We start from the raw sequence: 5,247 nt of genomic DNA on the forward strand, positions 1-5,247 counted from the left end.
AAGTATAACATTGACTTGAAGTACACCGCTTTTTCCAGTTGGAATGTGGAATTTATATGAAAGAACTTTAAGCAATGTGGACAGAACAAACAATCATGCAGAAGCTGCCCACAGGAGATTACAATGTGAACTTGGAGTGAAACATCCAGTTATTAGGAAATTTATTGGCAGTTTACGAAAAGTTCAGAGAAGAAGGGACATTTACTATGAGCATCTTGTAGCAGGGCATGATATTCCATTGAAATTAAAGAAATTCAGGGAAGCAGATGTTAGAATACAAACACTTATAAGAAAATTTAGTGAGAGAAATGATGTTGAGTATTTACGAGGGATTGCCGATAATTTGGAATAAAGGTCATATTTTAGATTTTTTGTAATTAACTTATTTCTTTTATTTCTTTTACTTTTTAACATTTTTACTAAAGAGAATAACATTATTTTTATTTTTATTGCTTTCATTAATGCGTTAACTAAGCCTGAAAAGGAATAAATATGAGCTGCACTGATATAGTTCTGCTCCTAAATGGGTCTGCGGCAAATGGGCTGCACCAAACAGGCCGCGCCAAATCGCTCGGTGCCAAAATGGCTGCGCCGAATGGTCCTAAACCTGAGCAAGTCCGAAGTGTCGATGGGGGAGATACCCCCCACCCCTACCCCCAGCATCTGCAGCATCGAGAGCAGGGAGATGGAGGTTTCCCAAACAGCGGACCCAAGCAAAGGGGATCGAGCCTTCACAGGGAATGCACTTCAGAAACACTGGGCAACTTTTACTGTTATCCCTTCATTGTTCCACTTAACACTATGAAGGACTGCAATGTTAACATTTAACTTTATTTCTTGATTTTTCTACTTATACTAAGAAACACAGTCATGCTTTCCCTCTAACTTAGTTGTTGTATTACTACACGTACCGTGTTTGATGATGTTGTGCACATTTCACTGTACTCCTGTATCCCTGTACTTGAGAATATGTAACAATAAAGTTTACATCTGAATCTGGATACCAAACACCTTCTTCACTCCCCTGTCCACGCATGACTCCATTTTCAAACATCAATGAACCAGCACTTCAAGGTCTCTTTGTTTAGTAACACTCCCGAGGACCTTACCATTAAGTGCATATGTCCCACCCTGAGTTGCCTTCCCAAAATGCAGCACCTCACATTTATCTAAATTAAACTCCATCGGCCACTCCTCAGCCCAGTAACCCATCTGATCAAGGTCCTGTGGTACTCTGTGGGAATTTTTGCTGTCCACTACATATCCAATTTTGGTGTTGTGGGATATAGGTAAAGTAGTGTTACTTCTGCAATTACAATTACTTATACAAAGTAAATGAACTCACACCAAATTGTTTCAGCCAAGAGCTGAGTCAACAAGAATGGAAACTATGTGGAGGAAATACATAATTGTTTTTGTATTAGCTAAAATTGTATGCAAGAATGAAACGTGACAGCAAAACAGTGGTAGATATTACAGGCGAATAGATAAGATGCTGTGAGGGGAGGAAGTTAAGCTAGATACGCCTGTACAAACAGTAGGTATAAACATCTGTTTCCCACTTTTACAGAAACACAGGAACAAACCCCAATTAAAAGGGTCATAAGGATCAGTATGGTAGGGGAAGGTACAGATGGAGGGAGTAGATAATGGTGAAGAAAGGATAGGCCTAACAATGACCCACAGTGGGATGAGGTCAAACGGCCGTGTGAGGCCAGAAATAAGCATTTTGTCACAGACAAGGCCGGATAAGGCAAGAGATAAACAGGAGTAATGGGGGCCGGTCTTAGGGAAGTGGGAGATGTAAACAGGGGAGGAGCAATGAAAAACAAAAGAAACCAAATTATATAAATATCATGTATTAATTGAATTTAGTGTGTGTGTCCCTTGCCTTGTAGACAATGGACATCACACCCTCTTGCAAGAGTAAAATAAAGGACACTACTGATTCAGATTTTGTCTCGGACTGCAATTATTGAAGCGGGTGAGCTTTGTTTCTCACAATTGGGGGCTGTCCGGGATGTTCTTCCATCGCCGGGGGGAGTGGCTGGCCCTGGACAGTGGGAAGACGTGTCCCGTTCTCAATTGAGGAGCAGTCCCTGTCCCAGTTTGGTCCGCTCCCTTGGGCGACTGGTACAGATCCCACAAGAGGGACATCTGAATCAGACAGTGATAGGAGGTCGATAGAAAATACAGCGAAAAGGGGCCAGGCAACTCTGTGCACAGACCAAGGTAAGAAACCTGACTTTTAAGTATTGCCTTGGTGGCCGGGAAAAGGGGTATTTACTCGCTGAGGGACTGGCGAGGGCCCCGGGAAATGGGGGGTAGGCAGAGTAGCTGTCACGGAGTAAAGGAAGAAGAAAAAGTCCCTGGTAACATTCCTCCTGAAAGTCCGTTGGGGAGGATGTTGCGGAAATGGACAAGCAATACTTGTACAAGGGCAAAAGATAAAAAGAAAATGATTAAATATTATTGTTTAGTATGGACCAAAGAACCAATCCTTTGTCCGGCTGTCTTCTGGCCAAAGTATGGTTCGGACAAGGATTGGGTCTGTCAGTATTTAGGTTTGTATGTGAATAAAAAACAACCTTTTAGTCAAGAGGAGGCGGACTATGCGTCCTGTTGGAAGGGCAGTTTGGGAATGATGGGAGTAAAGACAAAGGATTCCCCCTCTGCCCCAACTAGTCCCTGGGATCCTCTTGGCTGTTTGCCCCCCCTCCCCTACCATAAAATCAGGTTAGGTGAAAATGGGGCAGGAGGAGAGACAGACAGACAGGGACTGGGAACAGATGACTCACAAGAGGAGGACAAAGGGGGGGTGGACGGGGATGTTGTTGTTCCTGACCCTCAATCCTCAGCAAAAGAAAGGAAAGCTACAGTAGATGTAGAGGAGGCCTCCGGAGGATCTAATCAAAGCCTAAGGGGGAAAAACAAAAAAAAAAGGAAGAACGTAACGACTTATCCCCTTTGGGAGGTACCAATAGGGGACAAAGAGATTGGGTTTATAAGTGCCCCCCTCACCAGTGGGGAAGTCAGAACATTTAAAAAGGAAATGAAGGTCCTGGTTGAGGATCTGGTGGGGTTGTCTGAACAAATTGATCAATTTTTGGGGCCCAGTCTGTAAACCTGGGCTGAGTTAATGTCTATTTTGAATATACTATTTACTGGGGAAGAAAGGGGACTTATACGAGGAGCTGCAATTAAAATATGGGACAGGGAACATCCGATTGGAGATGGGGATGCTGGACAGGGAGAGGTGAAGTTTCCCCTCAGAGACCCCCAGTGGGAAAATCAAATCATAGAGAAGAAATGAGGGAATTGAAAGACCTGATTCTAAAAGGAATAAGAGAGGCAGTTCCGAAGTCACAGAATTTGACTAAAGCCTTTGAAGTTATACAGGAGAAAGATGAGACTCCCTCAACTTTCTTGCAAAGATTAAGGGACTCAATGCGGAAATATTCTGGAATGAACCCTAAGGACCCAGTGGCACAGGGTCTTTTGAAAGTACATTTTGTGACAAAGGCATGGCTAGACATACAGAGAAAGATACAGAAGATAGAGGGGTGGAGTGAAAAACCATTAGATGAATTGTTAAGAGAGGCACAGAAAGTGTTTGTAAAGAGAGAGGATGAGAGACAAAAACAGAAGGTGAAAATGATGGTAGCTGCAGTTGATGAGGTAGTTAAGAAAAGAATGGAACCAATAGTGAGCAACCGGAGCAGCGGGTGGCAGCATGTAGGACAGAGAGGGAGAGGGAGAGGACAAGGGGTAGCATTTGATAGAGGGTTCGAGCGACAGGGGCAGTGATGGAAGTATCCACAGGAAGGATGCTATTATTGTGGAAAGTTAGGGCATTTTAGGTGGGAGTGTCCTGAACTACAAAGGGAAGAAAGGGCAATTCCGCTTATGAATTTTGATGAAGAATAGGGGTGTCAGGGACTCCTGCCCTCGGGGACCCACCAGGAACCCTTGATAAACTTGAAGGTGGGACCCTGTAGGGAAGAGGTAGTCTTCCTAGTAGATACGGGGGCAGCACGGTCATCGCTGAATTTTAAACCAAAGAAAGTAGAAATGTCAACACGATCAATTACTGTTTCGGGGGTAAAAGGGGAAGGATTTACTGTGCCAGTATTTAAACCTATGATGATAGAAGGTCCTAAGGATAGGGTCATAGGGGAACTGCTGTATATCCCTGATATAGGAAGTAACTTACTAGGGAGAGACTTAATTATCCTCTTAGGACTGGAGATTGGAATTCAGGAAAAAGAATTAGTTGTACAAATGGCAACGTTGACAGAGGATGTGGAGAGAGAGTTAGACCCTATTGTATGGGCTAGGGAAGGGAATCGTGGAGAACTACAGATCCCTCCCCTTCTAATAAATTTAAAACGGAAAGGGGACGTTGTCTGTGAGCGACAATATCCTATTTCCATAGAAGGTAAACGAGGACTGCAGCCAGTAATTGAAGGACTGATTAGAGATGGACTGTTGGAGCCATGTATGTCTCCTTATAATACCCCAATTCTACCAGTGCGGAAATCTGATGGAACTTATCGATTGGTGCAGGATTTGAGAACATTAAATTGAATAGTACAGATTAGGCACCCAGTGGTGCCAAACCCCTATACGTTATTAAGTAAGATCCCCCATGACCACAAATGGTTTAGTGTGATAGATTTAAAGGATGCCTTTTGGGCTTGTCCCCTGGTGGAGGAAAGATTTGGGACTATCCCCCTATGAAATTTTATTTGGATTACCTTATCTGGGAACGAATGGAGAATTGCCAATTCCCGAAACTAAAGATTTGTTTTTAAAGAAGTATATATTGGGCTTGTCCTCCTCTTTATCTTTCCTCAGGTAACAGGGTTTATTGGCACAGACTCCACCCCTTGAATTCACCGTTCACCCCATCCGGCCAGGCGATTGGATCTTAGTAAAATCATGGACAGAGACTAAATTGCAGCCGGACTGGGAAGGGTTGTACCAGGCTCTTTTGACCGAAATGGCAGTAAGGACGGCGGAGAAAGGCTGGACTCACTACACTCGGATCAAAGGGCCAGTGGACCCTCCAGTTGAGGAAGAAGTCTGGACAGCCGAATCAACGCAAGACCCTCTGAAACTCAAACTAAAGATACTTTGAGTAACTGATTATACAGTGGCGACGCGAGCGCGGGATTATTTCTGTAAGATTGTATATTAAGTCTTTTTATGCTTCAGCATGATGTTTAGAATACTGGGAACGCTTAG

Source organism: Chiloscyllium plagiosum, unplaced genomic scaffold, assembly GCF_037043375.1.
Source record: "Chiloscyllium plagiosum isolate Xiang-an unplaced genomic scaffold, Cpla_swu_hap1 HiC_scaffold_47, whole genome shotgun sequence".
In the NCBI taxonomy this organism is placed as follows: domain Eukaryota; kingdom Metazoa; phylum Chordata; class Chondrichthyes; order Orectolobiformes; family Hemiscylliidae; genus Chiloscyllium; species Chiloscyllium plagiosum.